We start from the raw sequence: 23,278 nt of genomic DNA, 5'->3' as shown, positions 1-23,278 counted from the left end.
ACTGAGAGGCAGCCTAGGAAGAAAATTGTGGCCTTTGCACACACACACACACACAAAACCAGGAGATAGCAAATCCCCTTTACAAGGAGCTGAGCCTTGGGCAAAAAGCCAGCCCCTGATTGTTTTACAGGGGAAACCTACTTTTAAGCACATTAATAATTTCAGCCTTTCTCTCCACATTTAACCAAATTGATTTTTGAACTGCTAGCAGTCATCTTGCAATAAATATTGTTGGAAATCCATTGCACATAATAGTTTGTAAATTGTGGACCATAACTCAGCAAGCATCTTGAAGACTTTTCCTCTATCCTCTCTCACGCCATCGCATTCATCCACCCACCATGTTTTCTGTAGTCCATACTGTCCATATCATTTTCCACTAGTGTAATAAATTGGGAATAACTGACACTCTCCTAACTAAATTTGCCTTGTCAGTTTTGAGATGTCATGTTGTGTGTTAAGTTCTTGAAAATAATACAGAGTAAAAGAGACTGTTAGTCCCAGTTCATTATTTCCAGCATGAAAAAGGTATTTTTGCTTGCCTACTGCAAAGCAAAGCATTTGGATTCAAATCTTCATAGAAAAAGCAGTTTCCTTCATTATAATTAATATAAAACCTGATTGTTCTGGTTCTCACTACTGTGCCTATCCATATATTCATGATGATAACAACTCATTTTATCCTATTTGCAGGTTTTTGATGAAAAGAAGGACAGTGAGGGTCTAGTTCCTAATTCCAAAGAGGAGCACATAAATCCCTGTATCAAGGGTGCTTCTAAACAGATAGGTTCTAGCACTGCCAATCAAATGATATTGGAGAATTATTCCATCATTCCCTCCTAAACAGATGTGTGCACAAAAAAAGTTTGAAATGAATTAGAGAAGTGAAAGGAGAGATTGGTCAAATGTTGCCTGGTGGGTTTTGCTCAGGGATTTGAATCCTGGTCTCCCATAGTCCCTGTTTTCAAGGATGAATAGTAGGAATTTAAAATGTTCAGTAATCTCATTCTCAATAGAAGCAATGAATATTTTCTTCCTACTGCAAAAAAGATCTTCAACAATTATGTGTTTAGGAAGATTATTCAGTTTGGAATTTATTTTGCACAAAGTTAACACTTTTGTACAGAACATAGCATTTTCTTTTTAGGAAGCAAGATTTTCTGTGAAGGAAATCATATTAGTCAAGAGCATTACTTCTTATACAAAAATGCTGTTTCCTACCAAGAAAATGCACACACGAATATATGAATTTTGTGGAGAATAAGATTCAAACACCAAAGATTCTCGTTGGTCCAAGATTTTCCACTTCTTGGGAAATATGTGTTTGATTTTTTGTGGAAATCTGCATATACGTATAGTTTCTTTGCCCTGTGTTTTGTTTTTTGAGGCTATAAACATATCCTGGTTCACTTCCTCCTACCTGATCGACTGGGGAACCCAATCACATCTGTGAAGAAATACAGATGTCATTGTGAGCCTGGAGACTAATGGAGGGGATTTTTTTTTTTGGGAGAAAGAACAAATCCAAGGTTTCCCAAAGCAATTTACATATTTTCCTCCTAGGGTGCTCCCATCTCTCTCTGTCAGTGAATCAAATCATTCTCCCCAGTTAAAAGTCACACACTGGAATCCTATATCATCCTTTATTTAATGTATGTTACGTATAGCTTACCTAAGTAGCAGAGGCATAAGAAACTCTGTTACTAAATTGCAAAGATTCATATCAAGACATGATAAGAGTTCTGAATGCACAGCACTGCACAATGCACATCAGTGTTGGATCAGAGTGTGATGTGCATCAGGAGCACAATGTGCATCAGTGTGCAATTGACCACTTTGAAGGCTCTACTAGTAGTAATATGCCACCTTATTCTACTGGATATGAACTTTACGAAACTGTCCACTTGTAATTTCCAAAGATGTAAATCTTCCTATATGAAGACACAAGCTTGCAACAAGATTCTAGGCAACAATTGCAGCTTGCTCTATTGTGAAAACTATGGGATCAAAATTCCTTTTGATGTCAGCCTTACAGATGTTCACATCTTTGCACCACTTCCCAATCCAACAACAGCTCACCAATAAATATACCAAGAAAGCTGAAAAATGAACCAATGCATGGTGCTAAGTATGCCTGAACTCTGAATCTACTTACTCTGGAGTAAAGCCTATTAAAGTATCCAGCACAAGAGAGAATGTAGCTGTTAAAGCAATTTCAGACAAAACCTGAGGAGGTGCTCAAGCCTTGACACAAAATGATTCCTTACTTTATGAATTTGTCACTGAGAAGAAAGGGACTGTACCAGAAGCAGCTGGCAAGTATCTTGTGAAGATAAAATGTATATGTTTTTGAAATTCATATCCCATCTTTCTTCCAATATGGAGCACAAAAGGACTTATAGTACAGTGGTTGCCAATCACCTTAAACTCTTTGGAATAAAGATGGCATATTAATTAAATTTTTAAGATCCCTACAAGTATCTGTTCTGAGGGAAATGTAAGTTCCTCAAAGGATGACCCCATTCCCATATATTTGGTTTAGAATCACATCCCTCATGGACAACAGGGTGTATGAGATATATTCTGTTAATCTCTATTCTTGCAGAAATAAGACACCAATAAGTTGAGGACTTACATCCAGGGTAAGCCTCTTTGGTAGCCATGGTTAACATTCTTCCCCATTCCATATCCCAGTAGTACTGCTATCAAGATTGCACTTGGCCGAAGACAGAGAAGGGTGGCAGTACAGGAATTTGTAACAAGCTGCCATAATAACAAGAATGCAAAGATCCATGTTATCATAGTGTTGATGGCAGGGAGGAAGGTTCAAAATATGGCAAAGTATTAGTAAAGTAAGGTGCTCTTAGAAAGGATGTCAGTTGGGGGGCAGAAGGAACAAACTGAAGATGGGAGAACAATTAAGGATGCAGAGACAATGCACATGGTGGATAAAGTATCATGACAGATGCATTATGTTCCTCCTCGCACTCACCTGGTGTATAGAAATGACACTTCAGGAGATGGGGGGGGGGGAGCTGAGGAGGCTCCACTCCCGTTTTTCCTGGCATGTCATTTTCTCACACCAGGAGGGTACGAGTACCCTCTCAGTTCTTCTTCAAGCCCAAAAACTGAGATGGCTGTGTGGATTGGGCCCTGGGATTCTGTGATGTGGTCCCTGGACCCAATTTACACAGGGTCCACACCTGGTAAGACCCAGATCATACCTAAGATCTAGATCTTACCTGGTGTTTAATGAATTTGGAACAAAACAGGGAAACCATACTTTGTTCTGAATTAATTCAGTTTGACTTGGAGGCATCATTTGGACACCTCCAGTAAAACCGAGACAAGTCCTTGTTTTTGGACCTGTCTGGATGAGCAGTGACTCTCCGATCCTGGTTCCAGTTTGAATTAAACACAACACATGTGCCACGAGAGGAGACAAACCAGGGGCACAGAATAAGGCTTTGTATAGATTGGACCCCTGGTTTCAGAAGAGTGAATTAATCTTACTTGGGAGTGTGTTGCACTGAACACCATGAGAGTTACTTCTAAGTGGGTCTATAAATGATGGCATTGCTCATTATCTCATTCACAAAGAAGAAATGTCTTCTCCAGAAGATATGTTCATAAAAATGAAATGCTTTCAGCAAATAAATGAGACCTTTGTAGATTTTTTAAAATATATTTTAGCAATATCATGATTAACCTTTTTTCCCTTGTTCTATCATGGGACTTCTGGAATGGTGCCTTCATGTACCAGCTGTAGAGCAAAACATGAGCTTGGCCAAGAGTTTTATCTGGGAGGTTATTCCATCTGCCTTGCTGTTGGACTACAAGGTGAAACCGTCCTTGTAATCAGGAGTGAGATATGGCCATACTGCTTGGCCTAGGGTCAGTGCCAGAAGCCAGGAGGAGACTTCAGCAAAAGAGCGACAGCTGAAAAGGAGCCAAAATATCCTGGAAGAGAAGATTAGAAATAGACTAAGTATGGGCAAAAGCAAAAAGAATTAGCAAAGTTAGAGTCGTCAAAATTACGAAGAAAAGCATAACACAGGAACTTGGAAGAGCTGCGAGGCTGAGCTCATAATGAGCTCTCTAAGCAGTAAATGTTTCAGTTTGCACAAGATCTACATCTGTTCTTGAAAACACTTCTATCCAATGGGGGGAAAGCAGCTTCTATTTTAAGAAACTAGAGCCAAATGGGCCTTGGGGGTCTCAAAACCAAAAAGGATGTTTTTAGATATTTTTAAAAGTTGAAAAATAATTGGGAAAGGGGTAAAGATGTGGCCCTAGCTATGATTTAAACCATAATCACACACCCATTTACCCAAGAGGAAGCTTTTTTCAACTCTGTGGAATTGACATCTGAGTAAACATGTATTGCCTTTTTAAAATTCTTGACACAGCAATCCCTTTCTGCTATCTTTCTATTATACCTGCAGCTTTCACCTTCCCTAGCTGTATTCAGATGGGATGAAAAGTGATTGAAATATAAAATTAAAATCCAGAATTAACTGTTGGGACAAGACAGATCACAACTTGACAAAACCAAAAAAAAAGCAAAGTTGTCAGAGCAGATGAGACTACAATATAAGTTCGTCAAATGAAATGCAAGCAGCCCAAGCTGTAGGTATGTCAGTTTTTATCTCACTAGGGCAAATGCCATGTCAAAACATCATTTTTCCTCTGACAGCAAAGTGCATTATTTTGAGAAATCATCTTCCTCATAAGGAAGCGATGAGGATTTTTAAAAAATAGCTCTGATAGTACATACAGAAAATGGTGGTTCACCAGATGTTGCATTATCAAATCTAGAATGCCATTTTTCCTGGCTCTACCTTTAAGTGGAATGAGGTGGCATTATCAGATTTGTTATTATTGAATTCTTCCTGTCAGTGCAAAGGAAGATTCCTCATTTATTCTCCAGCATGTCCAGTGGTAGCAAAAGTATTTCATTTGCAGCACTAGGAATTTTCCTAACTATCCCTTTATTGAATGACAGAGATGTATACACTGCCCCCTCTCCCCCCCAAAAAACTGCAGTTCCCTACAGCAGGCTGCCTAAACTACCATGCAACCTTCCATGTGGTAGAAGAAACTATTTGATCACCAGTACTGAAGTGAGATTAAGCTGCCAATCCAGACAGTGTCTGTGCATGAATTGAAAAGGGGATTGTGAGCTTGTCTATGTGGACTTAATAGCCCTCATTTACCATGTATGCACTCCTTTCCTGCTCCATGACATTCTGGAATTTCTTATACATATTTCAAGTTAAACCAAGTTAACACAATTTATCTCATATTAACAGCTTCATCAGATGGGCTGCCAAAATCACCACACATCATGGCGAATCCGTCAGTGCCCATCAGTGGGCATGGGGAACCCATTGTCCCATGTCCCACATCACCTGATTTGTGGCACTATCCCACACAGGGGAAGCATCAGGCTCCAGCTTCTTCCCATTGATCCAATACAACACAGCCTCCCATGTTGCCGACATTGCAGCATGCACTGATTCATATATAGTTTTGTGACAGAGCCCTGCCGGAAGTAGTTCTGTGTCGTGGGATGGGAGCCAGCAGGCTCCATCGCGAAAGTATAGACAATGCAACACATGTCACCAAAAAGTAACCTGTCTGATGAGTTCATTAGAGAAGTCATAAGATACTCAGGAATTTGGCTGAAACTCTGGAGTATCCCATAGTTTGGACATAATGCGGACAATGGACCACTATCCACGTGGGCTACCACCACTGCCATCACCTTTTCCAGGCACCTATCAAGTAAAAGGGAATGGATCAAACCTGTGTCACCACTGTTTATTCATGTGGGTACCTCTGCTGATGTCAGTACAAGGGGAAACCCTGATGGCCAGGAGCTCTCACTGAGCTCTGCAACCATCTAATTGCAGGAAAAGGGATGATAAGGTGATGGTCTAGCCAGACTAAGCCACCACCAAAGGTTGGGGACAAAGTGTGAGGCCACATCCAAGGCTTCCAGTATGGTCAGTGTTGGTGAACCCTGCCTTTCAAACCCTACCTCTGGCAGTAAAATGTCTTGGACAAGTCCTCTCCATCTGTATTTCTCTATAACTTCTCCTACTTGGTTTCTCTTACTAATGCAACCAACATTTCTAACTATATAGACAAAAATTGAGAATGGGAAGAATGGAACAGCTATACAAGGCCCTTTCAACTGGCAACATGAGGAATTATCTGTTAGGATGCACCTCATTTCAGTGGAGGATGGTTCATATGTTGGATGCAAGGTACTTCAGGGGATTGCAAGATGAAACAATCAGACTTTCCTCACCTTCTTTGTCACTTCTTCCAAAGGGGAACTGTGTTGGTAAGTTGCCATATTCATGCCATAATTATTGTAGGAGGGAGAGAAATAATCTAAGGGAAATTTAAGTTAGGATGTATCTAAGTACAAAAACTCTGAAGCTGGTGCTAACAGTCTTCACAGAGCACACTTCTGATAAAAATCTGGGCCTTTCAGCCCTTAATTCAACCTTGCTACTCAGCAAGCAAACTCGGGATATCCCAGAGGTTGCAAGAAACTCAAGAGTATTCTCAGGGTTTGTCCTGTCTGGACAGCTGGATTGGGTTCCATTTGTCCTGATCCATCGTCCGCATGCACACCATTTCCCTTCAGAGGGTCATCCTTGAGCGGCTGCTACTGGTCCTCATCAACCATGGAGCTCTCTGGAAGAGCCTGGCATCATGGTCATGTCTGGTGTGTTCAGAATGGGGTGCCTGTGTGAGCAACAAGAAGGAATGGATCACATACTTTACCTCATCCACAGGTGTCTCATTGTGACCCCAGAAGACATGACCATGATGACTAGCTCTCACAGGGAGTTCCATGACTGCAGTGACATGAGGATAAGGGAATAGGCCAAATGGACTCAATGCACTCTTAACCTGGTGGATTGTCTGGACACATGCAGTATTGCAGAAGATTTGGCTCAGTGCATGCATTTGCCATCATGGTTGATTTGTGTCCCTAATGCTCTGGACTGGCTCCAAATTAAGTGGTCAGTGTAGACACAGATTTAGATGCTGTGTAGCAGTGTTTCTCAAACTCTGCTCTTGCAGGTGTTTTGGACTTCAGCTCCCAGAAATCCCAGCTAGCTTTACCAGCTGCTAAGAATTGTGGGAACTGAAGTCCAAAACACCTGGAGGAGCAGAGTTCGAGAAGAACTGCTGTATAGGATCATTGTATGCTGTCAATCTGTTAACTTTCCATGATCCCTTCTTATGTCAGAATGTGCAAATTACTCAACATTTCTTGAAGAGCTAATTGAATCAATGTCTCAGGATTAATCAAAAGTTTCGTGTAATTGGGGTGTGGTAGCTGAGTGCTGAGACTGTTGAATATAAGTTTTTAGTAACCCTGTGTTGATTTGCTGAGGGTTGGAGGCTAGTAGATGAAAATAGGAAAGGGAGGGAGGGAGTTTGTTTGTACATACTGTAAATACTGTGTTAGTATTTGTACTATTTCTGCAACTTAAGAAAGAAAAGCCTTCTAGTTGGAACAAACAGCTTTGGATATGTGTGTTGTTTTTGTTCCTGAAGAGACCATTCCATTGCAATAAGGTGTTTGGTTCCCTAACAAGAGCAAAGAGTCCCTTCCACTATACAACATGAAATTTCGTGCTGATTTGAACCATGGAATTTGAAGAGGCACAAATGGAGGGCAAAAGGGAGAAACATGCCAAGAGGAAGGCACATCAAGTCAATCCGGACCAGGACCACCTTCCACCTGGAAAACAATGTCCTCACTGTGGAAGAACATGGAGGTCATGAAAAAGGCTCCATGGTCACCTATGTATCCAACACCAAGACACTACACTTAGAAGGCCATCATACTCGGACAATGAGGGATCACTTGAGACGGTGGTGGGAGCGCGAGAAGAGCCTCCCCAGATGTGATGAACCATGGGCCTTGTAGTCCTGCTCAGGACATTGTAATTCCTGATGAAGATGAAAACTTGGGTTTTTTACCTTCCCAGTCTGAACTGGATTCCTCTCAGCCAGATCTTTCCCAGGCAGATCTGGGAACCTTGCACCTGCAAGAAAGTTGTGCCCCAGAAGTATGTCAAACAACCCCAGAGCCTACTTCTCCCGTGTTCTTGCGCCGGGAGTTTTGTAAACAACAGAGAAGTTTGGATTCAGCTTCGCGCAGGAGTGCGAGGATAGCAGCTAAGAATGTTGCCAATTAACACTGGTTCTCGTGAGAATCTTTAAGGAGTTTAACATCTGGTCTCAGAGTTTAGCTTTCGTTTCTGATTCCCAGAGAACCGCTTTGGTGAGAAAGTTGGACTCTATATAGGTGTTTTGCCCGCGTAGCAACTTCGCGGAGTCAATTCGTCAGCCTACGGAGCGAGTCGTGTCTGGACAGCGCGTTCCGATTCAAGCCTCGCTCTTGCTCAAGCCTTGCCTTGCTATCCAGCCTTCGCCTTGCTTCCCAGCCTTGTTTACCTGCGGACCTTGCCTTGTTTCCCAGGACTAATCCTTGCCTTGTTTCACGGATTTTACCAAGTTATTCCACGGACCTTGTTCTTGTTCTTAGTTACCTTGTTCCACGTTCAAGCCTTGTTTCAAGTATCAAGTTATTTCCTAGCCACGCTCAAGTTTTATGGACTAAAGGACCTTGTCATCTCCCCTCACTTTGCTTGGCAAAGTGAGTGTTTCGGTTATTGGATTACAACTTTGGACCTTAATATTTCACATTGGACATTATTTCCTTGGACTAATTTTGACCTTTCCTGAAAGGTCTGCTTCTGGACTATCTTTTACATTTGCTTTTACTAACTTTATATATTTCCTTAATAAAGATATTAGATAGATTCTGGCTTCTGCGTATGGTTATTGGTGCTCTGTAGCCTGGGTCGTGACACCAGAAGATCTCAAGGTCCGCACTGGTTCATAGGAGGAGATGCGATCACGGAGATAGGTAGGGCCCAAGCAATTTTATCTTGTAAATCGCCTAGAGCATCGTGGATGGAGGGCGATTAATAAGTAATTAAACGATGATGATGATAATGATGATGATGATGATGATGATGATGATGATGATGATGATGATGATGATGCTGGTTTGAACCCCTGACATACCTGACTCACACAGGTATGTCACATGAAAAGCAATGCAGGGAGGAGATATCAGAATGCCACTGATTCTGTTCCTATTCTATAATGTGTAGCTACTACTAGAATTTTGTATTTTGATAGCATTTTCATGTGTTCTATACCCTTCAACCATGTTGATTAAGTAAAGCAATTTATCCTTTAATATTGTCCTTGGCAAATTGATTAACTTTGAAGGTTATTGATACTTCTGTTGATCAATTTATCAGGAAATAAATTGAACATTATAAAAATAACAGAATACTATGTTTGACTACAGAAAGTTATGTATAATTATTAGTATTATCTGAAAATATCGTTGGTAGAGCCTGGGGGTTCCTTGTACAAAACGTCAAATATTTGAAGATTCCAACTTAACAGATAGTGACACATGCAGACAATTTGTTAAACTTAATAAGCATTGCTTATTTCCCCTTCTCTGGGGTTCTTTTTTAAATGAATACAATCACAATGATTAAACTATGTCTGTTTGCACTCTGGAAATGCATGTTGATATGAACTGCTAAAATCTATACACATAATAAAAGTGAAAATATGTATGTGTGTATGTGGCCACTTAAACAGATAAGTTCCCACTTCCACAAACAGTTATAGCTCCCACAGCTCAGGAAACACCAATGGCCCTCCCTCCAATGACATTGCAGGTTATAGAGAGTTCCTCAAACATGTCCAAGAGACCTGCCAATGTCCTCCACAAACACCATACTGCCCACCAATCAAATTAAGGCTTTCATATGGGGACAATTTCATCCTAGATTTTCTGTTTTTCCTCCACCACAGACATTGCAGAGTTATTTACTCTAACCATTGGAGTGGGATTTGCATGACCCTGCCCACTGCCTGTCCCTCAACCCTTTCCTGTTATTTTCTATGGCATGCAGCAAACAAAGCAATTGATCAGCAACAGAACATACTGGAGAGGTTTGGGGAGAATTCACCATGATTTATAGGAGCTATAGATACTGAGATATACAATTCACCTGCTATCTAAGAGCAATCTGAACACCACCACTAATGGAACTGAAACTAACTTGGTGCACAGAACCCCCATGACCAACAAAAATTACTGGAGGTCTTTGAGGGGATTTATAGGAGTTGTAGTTCACCTACATCCAGAGTACACTATGAATCCAAACAATGATGGTTCTAGACCAAACTTGGCATGCATACCCGATATGCCAAAATTTGAATACTGGCAGGTCATTTACCTAGCCCACACTTTAAACTTTAGACTTGGGTAACCCTAAGTCTGAAATGACTTGAAGGCACACAACAACAAGAACTATTGTAAATAACTTGACTATCTCATCAGCCAAAATCAGGGCGACACTTCCCATTGAAATACTGTACTGGTAAGTTTATGTTGATTAAAATAGTTCTTCATTTTAAATATTGTATTATTCTTTCATGCTTTCTTGCACTACAAATAAGATATCTTCAGTGTGCATAGGAATTTGTTCATGTTTTTTCCAACTATAGCCCACCCTCTCCCCCACAAACAGTCTGAGGGACCATGAACTGTCCCTTTGTTTAAAACGTCTGAGGACCCTTGATGTGGAGCAATAGCAAACAGCACCTACACCATACACATCTAGTCTGTGACTCTGGCTGCCATATTTCCTTGGATTTTTTAAGTGCACTGTTGTTGGAATTATTCAAGCCACTCTTACATTACTTTAGGGAGCTGAAAAAGTCATACAAGATAGCACTTACCCTGTTTCCCAAAAAATAAGATCTACCCTGAAAATAAAACCTATCATGATTTTTAGCATTTCAAAAATAAGCCCTGGATATAGTTGATTTAGAAAGTCAATTTGGAAAAATAAGACTGCTCCCAAAAACAAGCCCTAATGCATCTTTTGGAGCAAAAATTAATATAAGACTCTGTCTTATTTTAGGGGAAACAGGATAGTGGTCTCACTGGTCATAGTGCGGAACTACTGTGAAGGACAGGCCCTAGAGAAAAATATATTGTTTCTGCATCCTCAAGGTCTATGTCTTCAGGACTGCATTTGGTGTCTGCCAGGAGCCTAGATCTCTCTCTGTGTGTGAATGTACATACCTATATGCATGTATGTGTGTTCCTCTTTATTTCTCCATGAGCATTCACAAAACATCTCCCATATCTGCATGCACTGGAACTAGAAGAAGCCATTCAGGAGATGGACAAGGAACCAAAGACATGGGCTTCATAATCCTGATATCATCCTATTCTGCTCAGGACAAAAAAGTTAGTAACTACTTGGGAATCATCATAGTGTAATGGTTCAAGTGTTTGACTATGACCCTTGTGACTCAGAGTTCAATTCCCTACACAGCTATGGAAACCCACTGAGATGACCTTGGAAAAATCATGCATGTTCAACTCCAGGAATCTACATGATAAGATCGCTTTAGGGTCACTATAAGTCAGAAATTACTTAAAGGCATACAACAAAATGACACAAATATTTGCCTTCTCCTCTGTTACTGAGGCAAGGTATTTTGAGGGAATTCTATGCTCCTTACAAGATAGATCAAGCCAAAATTGATAGCTTTGAGTAGATGGCCAATTTATCTTTAGAAGTCAATGTAATCCTTCATGAACACACCCTCCTTGGTGTTCTTAGCATCAGCCCAAAAGTCTTTCTTTGTTCCCTGCTCTCTTGCTTACTGCAAAACCTGTCATTGATGAAAGCACTTGCAAAGAAACCCAAATGTTTCACCTTTCACCTTTGAAATTTCCTCTGGGCAAAAAGAATGAGTGTGAAGAAGAACAGCAAAAAAAAAATCCATATTTTCCATAGATTTGTTATCCACAGCATAAAATGTAGAACAGATATTTTTAAAGCATAAGCTACTAAATGATCTAAACAGGCCCTTTCTCCTCATACTTAAACGATGCAATGTGACACTTTATACTTTAACTATATTCCTCCTGGACTTGTTAACTATAAACTGTCACTTTCTATTTGTGGCAAAAGGATATGAAAATTGGCAATTTTAAACTCATGGATCCATTGTTTCTTAGGCCGCTTGCTAGAAGTTCTTAATTTTAATATCTTTTGCCTGCATTCCTAAACTCTGTGGAAAATGGATAAAATGGCCTATTACCTGAACCAATGGCAAAGTTTGGGATAAAGTTTGGAACAAATGAAGAGCCTTACCAACTTTGTGACTTCTACAATCAATAACAACATAGGAAATGTACATGTCCTTTTCCTGGATATTCTTCCCAGTACTGAAGAAAGTGAAATTCCTACCACTGTGAACACATGAGGAACTGTGGCAAACTTTAAGCCACAATATGAAGATATAGCTGTAGTTTGCATGAAATAATGGGTAATGCTAAAAGATTACTGATGTTTGAAGGACATGATTTAAGCATGGATACTTAGTATATGTAAAAAATATTAATTGACTCTAATTTTAAGAGCTACCTACTAAAAAATACACTATGCATAGTATGGAAAAATGGCAAACCAAGACTCTACTTAAAAATACCTCTCTGGACCTCTACCAAAGAAGCCTTCTATCGGACAGAGATGGAGAGGTATCAATGAATCATCTATAACTCGTATTAATTGAGCAACAAAATGAAGTTCATCTAAAAAACGGAAGCCAACTACAATAAGAGGGCATGCAATTTTCATGCTTTCAGTATAGACAACTACAAAAAAGGTACCAAATGGATAAGAAGATAAGCATTGATTGGAAAGTTAATGAAAAAGATAATATTTTTTCCAGTCTAAGGAAAAACAATTTGTTAAAATCTATAAAATATTATTCAAAAAAGACACAGAAGCACCTCTAATCAAAGATTGTATGATTCAATGGTCAAAGAATGTGGGCCATAATATCCACTCAGATAAATGGGAATAGATGTAGAAAACAAAGATTTAATTCACAAGATATTATGGACTAAGAGAAAATTTATGGTACATGACCTAGAAAAAATAACAAAAATGGAACCAAATTTTTAAAATGTTTATTGGAAATGTCATCAAAAAGAAGGAACTTTTTACCATATGTGGTGGACATGTCCTAAAGCAAAAAAAAAAACCCAAAAAACAAAAAACAAAAACATGGATTATGATTCATAAGGACATTGAAAACATTTTAAAATTAAATTACTATTAGAGCCAGAAGCTTTCTTGTTGGGACTTACAAATTCAACATTACTAAAATACTCTTTGTATCCATAGTGACTACAGCAAGGTTTGTTTATGCTTACTATTGGAAACAAGAAGAAATGCCCACCCAAGGTTAATGAATTACAAAAATGTTGGCTATGGCAGAGATGTACAAACTGACTAGGTTTATACAATCACCAGATCCTTTTATTGACCATTTAAAAGAAGAAAATAAAATAAAAATATTGGGGGGGGGGGGTTTACCAACATTTAGAAGAAATTAGTAGTAAAAGGATGCAGAAATAACAACAGAAGAAAAAATGAGAATTGGTGTCAAAAATAACAAGATCCCTAATGATATCCAAGGGATCCTTGAAAGTTAATCTACCAGAGATAAGAAGATTTATGACAAAAATCATAGATGTTTTGATTATGAAGAAGACAGCAGAGACAGGATAGGAAGGGTTAGTTAGGGCTTTCGATTTTCCATTTCTCAACTTTTTTATCTTCTTAGTTTCAAAACACTGTACACCCATTTTTCAAACCTTCTGTTTTAGATTAGAAAAAAAATGTTCTCTCTTTTTCTACATCATAGAAACTTTTGGAAGAAAATGAAAATGTAAGATGCTAAAAATGCCCCTGTTCTATATCCACTCTTGTACTCTTCCCCATTCGACATATTTTTGTAATTAAAAATATACAGTATATATATACACTTATTGCGGGGGTTACATTCCAGGTCCACCCGTAATAAGTGAAAATCCATGAATTATGGATGCTAGACTTTTCCTTAGGAAGGAAGTATAAAGAGGGAGGGAGGGAGGGAGGGAGGGAAGAAAGCAGCAGGGGAACATGGCGCTGCCTCCTTCTCCTATCGTTGCCATTTGGGCTCATTCTCTACCTCGCCACCCACACCCGACTGAGACCACCACCACTGTAAATCATAAGTTTTTATTATTAATAATATTATTTATTGAATATTAAAAACTGTGAAACAGCGAGGGCGTGAAAAGCGAACCGCGAAGTAGCGAGGGAACACTATTGGGGGGTGGGGGGGGGGGGGAGAGAGAACTATGGCAAGTATTCAGTATTGCAGTTACAAATTTGTAATCAAGAGTTAAAAATCTATAACTGATCTGTATTTGGTAAGGTCTCTTCTACACTGTATTATATGGTCAGTGTAGATGGGGCCTTAGGACCTCATCACCTTGGGGTCCTCACGCCCGGGGAAAATGGGGGCATCCATGGGGCAGCAGAACAACTGGTGAGCAGCAAGGGAAGCCATCATCCCATACCCTGTCACATATTGCCCCCTTCCCACATTGCCCTCTTCCCCATCCCCCTGGGGAAAATCATCACTGCCCAGCTTCCCCTTGTACTTTCCCTGACTTACATTATGAGAACAGAGGAAGCTTCTTGTATTCTCAGGGCTCCATCCTAGGATGTTTCCAGGATGGTGCCAGGAAAGAGCCCTGTCTAAAGTAGCTGTGAGTTATGTGATGAGCTCTGGCGGGTTCCATCCTGGCTTTGTCCAGGAAGCATCCTAGCACAGAGCCCAGGCCCTGTGTGATGAGGTCCTAAGGCTATGTAATGTTACAGGAAACCTACATGAATGCCACCCCAGTCCACCTGAAATGCCAGTTGCCAGATCTAACAAAGGAAGTCCATTCAGCTAGATTGTATCTCTCTGAATTAGCCATCCCCATCTCTGAGATCGGAAGAGACCCTTTCAGACTTGGAAATTATTTATTTATTTATTATTTAAAACATTTATATTCTGCTCTTCTCATCCCAAAGGGGACTCAGAGTGGATCACAACATATATACAGCAAACATTCAATGCTGGAACATAAAATAAACAATAAATATACATAAACACTAAAATCAGTTAACTTCACATTAAAACAATTATTTAAAATGATTACAAGTCAGCCACACCGTATCCGGTCAGCAGGGTGAAATTTCCTATTGCTGCCGTTATTGCAATGCCCCAAAAGTGTGGTCCCACAGCCAGGTCTTTATTATCTTTCTAAAGGACAGGAGGGAGGGGGCTGATCTAATCTCACCAGGGAGAGAGTTCCATAGCTGAGGGGCAATCCCTAAGAAGTCCCTGTCTCTCATCCCCATCAAATGAGCCTGTGACAGTGGCAGGACCGAGAGCAGGGCCTTCCCAGAAGATCTTGATCTCTGCGGTGGTTCATAATCTCATTGGGATAGGAGATAACTATCAAGCAAGGCTAGACCAAGGTTTTCTTGCCTGAGACAATAATCCTTGTGTGTTCCATGTTCAGAAACCAATAGCATTAAAGACAGTTAACCAAATAGAGTCCCTCTCTACACCTGAAACAATTCAGGTAGTAAAAGTCGTTATGACACATTCACCTCTAACACCAAGAGGAACAAACAACAGAAGAACCCCACACCTGAGGAAGTTGTCCTCTCTACAAATTGATCGGGCAATCTCTGATGCCTAATCTCAAGGCACTAAAAGCAAAGAATATAGAGAATAACTCTTAGGGTGCATCCATAGAATTAATGCAATGTGACACCACTATTAGAGTCATAGATCAATGGTATGAAATCATGAGAGCTGTAGTTTTACAAGGTTTAGCCTTTTCTACCAAAAAGTGCTGGTGCTTCACCAAACTACAGTTCCCATGATTCTATAGCTTTGAACCATGGGAGTTAAAGTTGTATCAAACTGCATTAATACTATGTGTAGATGCATATTTAGTACCCCATATCTTAGCATTATGTTTTGCATTCTTTTATGGAGGAGAGGCAGTTCTTGCTTTCTTATAGATTACACTGCCCGAGAGTCTCCTTTCACTGTTTTTACAGCCATCCCTTTGGTTCTAAGTGCCTAATTTGATATCTATCAGCTCTGTGTTGCTGACGAAGGCAAAAGCCAAAAGGTTTATCTAAATAACTTAAAGCTTATCTATGTTTTGTTTGTCACCCTCTTGCCTATAATTTCTGTGATTGACTACATATTGCTAGGGATCTAGATCTCATTGGAAGGCAATGCTATTTCATTGTTTTCCAGATCATTTGTTTTATATATATGATGAGCTTATGTATGTATTTATTGTGATTGCTGTAGAGGCTGGCACAAGTCGTAACTATGTCAGTGACTTAGAAAGACCACAAGATATATTATACCCAATGGCCAGATGATATCATGATTCCAAGAGAGGTCTTGCTGGTTTTTCTCCTCTTTAAAAGCAGCAGTGGAGCTGTAATGGAAAGTGTCATCAACAAATGAAGAATATCATAATTACAAAGATGCCTTGTTGTAGGATTAGTAGGGCAGCCTGAACTGGCTTCCTGGAAGTGAACATGTCAGGATGTTGCATGGATATTGTGCATTGAATATGCATAATTAGAATTCCCAAGTGATAACTAACCAAGCATGGAAAGAGAATATCTCATCTCGAATGCATAAGACACAGCAGCTGCCACCAAAGTGATCTTAGTTTCATCTTCACAATAAGATATAGATGCTCAATCAGACGTGAGAGAGATACACAGGAACAGATTTACATTGCACTAAGCTTAAGATTTATCTCTTTTAAAAAGCTCAAAACATTAAGGCTGATATCTATTAATCCTGACAATGCAACATAAATCTGCATCAGAATAGTTACATCATTTTTCAAGGATGGAGGCCACTTCCACTTCCTCCACAAGTGGAAAAGAGCACCTGGGGTGGGGGGTTCCTGGGTGCAGCTCCATCCACCCAAACTTCAGGAGTGTACCCAGGTATATTCTGAAGAAGCACCCAATGTAAGTCTGTTCCTTCTTTCCCAGATGCCCAAGGGCAAGAAGGCTGACTTATACTGGTGTAATAAGGGGTTATGCCAGCATGGAATTCTAGCCAATCATTGTTCTTCCATCATAAACTATATACTGGGAAACAAAAAAAAATCAAGGAAGGGAATATGTTGCCTATAAATCATGCCTGCACAACCTGTGGCCCTCCAGGTGTTTTGGACTTCAGCTTCCAGAATTCCTGAGCATGCTTGTTATGTTTCATGGTTCACTCAGTGTCAAGGGCTGAGGTTTATTCAAACAAATACAAAATAATCCATGACCCTAGAGACTTATAAAGAAAACTAAAACCTTGGGTCTTCAAAGGTCTGGCTGACAAAACAGAATTGCAGCACATACCCGGTGTAACAATGAACACAAGCCAAGGTCAAAAGTCAAAGTAATGAAGGCAAGTCAAGTACTACTTAGCCAGTTCAGGAGCAACAATAATCAATAACTAAAGTTACAGTCCAATAGTCAGATGCGAGTAGCTCACTGATCAGAGTTCTTAGAATAACATTCAATTATTCAAGAGTACAAACTGAAATCAGAGTTCCAAAGTAAGTCAGATAGTCAGGGATCAAACTGATACCCAAGTTCATAAATCAAAGTCAGGAAATTAACCCAGAATTTAGAGTCATGAATTCAGGATACACCAGGGTCCAGAACAGGATTACAGGAACAAGGTCAGAGTCCAGAATTCTAACTCATGAGCAGCACAGCCATTCCAGACAGGTTTACAATCTGAGACTGTCTCAGGTTTGCCTGAGGCATCCAAATGACACCTCAGGTAAACCCAAATTAATCTGAATTTATACCCCACCTGAAAAGATTCAGACCTTAATGTAAGATCTGGATCTTTCCAGATGTGGGCCATATGGGGATTAACTCCCTCTTCCGCAATCCTGGAGGTCAATCGCCACAGCAATCCAGGTTCTTTAGGCTCCCTCCCAACCTCCCAACTTGTCATTTTGACATGCCAGGAGCTTTCTACAGAGAGGTATAATTATAATACAATGATAATAATAACCTCTGGTTGACCCAGCAGGGCATGGGGCCACCTCCCCAGGGAAAGCCTGGGGTTTGAGGGAGGTTTGGGGCCTCAATCCCGGGAGGAACTGGGATAAAATATCCCAGTTCCTACTGTGATTAAAGCATGTGTGGAAGGGCCCATAGCGACCTGCCCCCATCAGCAGCCAAGCCTGGTCAGACAAGCTGCTGGCCATGAAAAAGCTGGCTGAGGCTTCTGGGAGTTGGAGTCCCAAACACCTGGAGGTGTGTAGGCCCATTTTAGACAATGCTGGACTGAAACCTTGATTGTTCTTCCCAGCTAATACACATTCTCCAGCCTGATATATGCTACTCACTTCTGGCCATGCTTAGATCCCAAGAACAGAAACTATATGTGCTCCCACCGAAATTTGTGCAGATGTCTTTACTGATATTTCCAAAAGCATCCAGTAACAGTCAAGGATTCTCCAGAGCTCTGCAGCCACTGTTGCAGCAACTAACAACAACAAAGGTTGCATTATGAAAATGTAAATCAGACAAGTTAGGATCAGACCGGCTGTTCATACACACTTTGAAGATCAGAAGCTCTGAAGCATTCCCTGACTTCCACTAGCATAGGATAAAATTGTGTTCATAAGTTTCATCTTGTGTTAGGGCCCAAACGTCTCTGGGCACCTTCTGAATTTCCAGGAGCAACTTCTGTCTGAATTTGGGGTTTGTGATCCATGTAGCTGGGCCTGTAATGTCATAACCTTTAATTACGTGCTTCTCTGTCACTAATAATATTCGGCCCCATGTTATTTTTAAAATATCAACATGAAATTCTGGCTATTAGACCTTATTTAGGCCAACTGAAGTACCTAATTTCAGTTTCTCAATCTGATGGAATCAACTGTGAAGTGAAACCAAGACTGAAGTCAAATGATTAAATTCAGTAAAATAACAATTAAATAATATGTGCTTTGACAAATGAAATTTGACTATAAATCTCAATCTATTAAGAGGAAATTTGTGCTACTCCAGTACTCTTCTGAGGCTTCTGCTGCTAATGAATGTAGAAGGCATTCAGATCATTCATGTTTGCCTATAATAACTGTTCTAAAGTCTAACATGATAGTTATTTCAAATCAACATAATTAGTGATCTGTTGCACAGTGGCTTAGGCAGCGGTTCTCAACCTGGGGGTTGCAATCCCTTTTGGGGTAGCCCCACCATTTCAGAGGGGTTGCCTTTACTATGGGAAGAGGCAGGTAGCGGGGCTTCTAGGTCAGTGTTTCCCAAACTTTGGTCTCTCCCCAGAATCACAGGGAGGGAGGAAAGGAAGGGTGAGGAAGTGATGCCACTGCCTTCTGCCCGCCTTCTGTGAACTCAGCTCTGCCTGAGAGGCAGTGCTGTCTCTCTGCAGTGTGGGCCAAATGCAGAAGCAGAGAAGAGAAGGAAGTGAAGCTGAGGGCCATGAGGGAAAGAGGGCGAAGGATGGTGGGAGCTGCACGCTTCACATGCCCTGCAATCTCTCGGCTGTCCCTTCTGCTGCGGCAGAAAAGTGAGCAGGAAGAGGAAAGGAGAGAGCCTCAAGCGCTCGTGCCTTTCCTTTCTTTCCCACATGAACTGGCTCTGATTGAGGACCCTGGTCTTGCCTTTTCCAAATCCCTTTGATTTGTAACATTTTCTTCCCTCATATAGTGCTCCAGGTCTTCTTTCCATGGGATCCTATTGTTCTGCACCAGACCCATAGGTTACAAGAGATAGTGAGCCAGGTTAAAACCGCTTCTTTCCTTGGGATCCTATTGTTCTGCACCAAAGCCCATAGGATACAAAAGACAGTGCTCCAGGTTAAAACCACTTCTTTACATGGGATCCTATTGTTCTTCACCAAACCCCATAGGATACAAGAGATAGTGCTCCAGATTAAAACCACTTCTTTACATGAATCCTATTGTTCTTCACCAAACCCCATAGGATACAAGAGATAGTGAGCCAGGTTAAAACCACTTCTTTCTGTAGAATCCTATTGTTCTACCCCAAACTCCATAGATAAAAGAGACAGTGAGCCAGGTTAAAACCATTGCTTTCCATAGGATTCATGTTACACCACGCTTCAAAACAAAACTTCATTTATTTGTAATTAGAATAAACATTTCACAATATATAATTACATACTGTTCTTGTGAGTAATCACTATGCTTTAATTATATTCAATTTGTAACAATGAAAATACATTCTGCATATCAGATATTTACATTACGATTCATAACAGTAGCAAAATTACAATTATGAAGTAGCAACAAAAATAATTTCATGGCTGGGGGTCGCCACAACATGAGGAACTGTATTAAGGGGTCATAGCTTTAGGAAAATTGAGAACCACTGGGCTAAAGGATAAGACTTTTCATCTGCAGTCCCAATATTTTCTCCCAGGCTCCATCTATACTGTCATATAAAATTCAGATTTTTTGCTTTCAACTGGATTATATGGCAGTGAGATCTATCCCCCGTATATTTTGTAAGTGCCCTTGTGTCTCAGTATGCTACAGGCTCATCTTCCCTCCAACAACAATAAGTACAATACATTTGAAACCTACAAGCAAAACTATTTACTGTATATACTCAAAGATAAGCCGGGTTTTTCCACCCTTTTTATGAACTGGCTTATAATGGGATCAAAACTGCACAGCGGATCCTGGAGGCCATTGCTTGCAATATTATGATATATTTCTCTCTCCTCTTACCCTCCCTTATCAGTGTTTTCTTTTCCAAAGCCTCCCTCACTCACCAAGGAAATGTTTTGAAAAGGGAAAGGAAGGGGAAATAAGCCCTTGCAAGTCAGGAAGAAGAAAATATATATATCCATTAATCTTATAAAAGCATTTTCCTCTGAAATATTTGTTAATCTCTCCTACAGAAATATAGGCATTTTCCTCTGCAAGCCTTTGCAATCTCTATATATCTGTATCTATCTCTATACATTAATTTTATATATAATTTTTTCCTCATATGTTTGCAGGTCTTTGCAAATCCTATATAAATATAGATATCTAGAGATTTCCATGTACCTGTATATCTGTATCTATATGTAACCATTATTTTTATATATGAATTTTCCCCCTCACATTTTTACAAGTCTCTGCAAATTCTATATAGATATATATATACTAGCTGTACCCGGCCATGTGTTGCTATGGCTTAGTCTGGTTAAATGGAAAATAAAGAAAAGAGAAAGAGCATGTTTGTAATATATTTCTAATATATTTAATTTCATTATGCTTGTGGGTATACAATATTTTTGTTGTTCCATTGTCTGTGCAAATGTAGAGATTGTCTGGTTTGCCAACTCTAGAAAATGTATCATATAATTGTCCATGTGAGAAGCAATCCATGTCTAGATCTAAACCGCACAATTCTAAAGATTGGTCCTGAGCTTTGTTGATAGTGATTGCAAACGTCAATTGAATAGGGAATTGCAGTCTCTTAAATTGAAATGGCATATCTGTTGGAATCATAGGAATGCAAGGAATGAGGACATCTTCACCTTTGAAAGGTCCTGTGAAGATTGTTGTTTCTAAGATGTTGCTCATTATTTTCTATAGTGCAAGCTGCATGCCATTGCAAAGCTTTGGCTGGTTGATATTTCGCAACATAATAATTGGTACACTGATTTTCAAATGAAGTATGTGTGGTGGCATCCCTGGCAAATCGAGTAAATTCCAAAATTCTGTTGGATAATTAACCACTATATCTGCTTCCTCAACAGTGTTGACAGACTTGTATGTGACTGCCTTGCTTTGAATGGTAGACTGAATAATATTGTTAAATTCTTTGCTGTAAGAATAGCTCATTCATTCAGCCATTCATGTTTCTTATAATTGGTTTGAATATTGAGAAATAGTTATTCAACCAATTCTTCTTTTGACGTCACTAAATTGCAGAAGTTATGAGGCAATGAAATTCATTCTGAGGTCAGATCAACTGGCAGCAATTTCCAGCAATTGATGTGAGAATATCTCAGCTGATAGATCATTTTGTAGATGGACATGCATATTTGTAGTTAATTTTAATGTCTTTACATGTCAACACAAAGTAGAGCATTTCAAGCAAGCATTGATTTCATCTGCTGGTGTCGATTGAGGAATTACAGGTAATGTTTGTCTGAAATATCCTGCAAGTAATATTAATGTGTTCCCAAATGGTCAACAGATGTCACTGTTTTTCAGAAAAAGCATATTTTTATGTTCCGTCCCCCAGGACGATGGTTTGCCTTACCTATTGGTCGTTTGTTTGTTTTCCCTCCTTTACATTTTGTTTGAGCCTCTGGCTGCAAAAGCCTAGGAAAAGTGGCTTGGAATCTGCAAGAGCTGGCTGCAGTTTTCTTTGCAGTGATTGGTCAAAGAATGCAACATCTTAGGACCGCCCTTTTTACCAGGGTCTAGTCTCCATTTTGGAGCTTCATTCTGGCTATAGTCTTCCAACGTGCTGGAGCTGTGCAAGGCTAACTGGGACAAATCATCCTCAAAACCAGGCTAATCTAAGCCTATCCAAATTAGATAAGTATTGAATTATATTGATCTGGAATAGGAAATCTAGTTAGAGGAGCAGGGTTATTCTGTCGCTTCTAGAACTAATCTTTGCTGTAAAGATAGGGAAGGAAAGAGTTTCTCCTTCTAATATAGGCAGCGTGATTAGGGTATAGTGGTTTTATAATCACCTTTGCTTTCTGGAACCAGGGATAATTCTGTACCTAAAACCTATAGAAATTTGTTTCATTTTCTGCAACTTTAAGATCTGTGCCAGGTTTACAACCTTGTATGAATAAACATCCTTTTTGAAGTTATCCAGACTCAGTCGTTCAATATCTATAGGACAGCTTATAGGGATTTGCAGTTCGCCCGGATAAAGGACAGCACGTTTCAGTTTTATAGTTTTTTATTGTCCGGCGGACGGCACAGTTTTGAGGACGATCAGTGGTTTTTCCGCTTCAGCTAGCTTGCACGGCCATAGAGACTTTGATTTTGTGGTCTGTTGCAGTGAAAGCTTGCTGCCAGGCCGAAAGGCAAGTGAGAGAGTGGGGCTCCATTTCTTCAGCCTCTGCAGTATCCTGCTCTTCAGCTTGCGTGTGTGCGCGTAGCCCTGCGGCTGTCTCTGCAATTGCACGGCTGTGCAAAACCCAGCAATCTACCCCGAGCTCCTTC

The 23,278-nt window shown here is 40.0% G+C and overlaps 1 long non-coding RNA gene across 1 annotated transcript in view; it reads left to right on the top strand.

The window, feature by feature from the left end:
• LOC134297765 (uncharacterized) overlaps positions 1-23,278 on the top strand; it is a 39,893-nt gene that overhangs the window by 5,271 nt on the left and 11,344 nt on the right. Inside the window, exon 2 of the long non-coding RNA XR_010004636.1 lies at positions 6,150-6,352. This is a non-coding gene — a long non-coding RNA (uncharacterized LOC134297765). The remainder of the gene's footprint in view (positions 1-6,149; positions 6,353-23,278) is intronic.

Source organism: Anolis carolinensis, chromosome 3 (genome assembly GCF_035594765.1).
Source record: "Anolis carolinensis isolate JA03-04 chromosome 3, rAnoCar3.1.pri, whole genome shotgun sequence".
NCBI classification, from domain to species: domain Eukaryota; kingdom Metazoa; phylum Chordata; class Lepidosauria; order Squamata; family Dactyloidae; genus Anolis; species Anolis carolinensis.
This window is presented reverse-complemented; position numbering and strand designations above follow the sequence as displayed.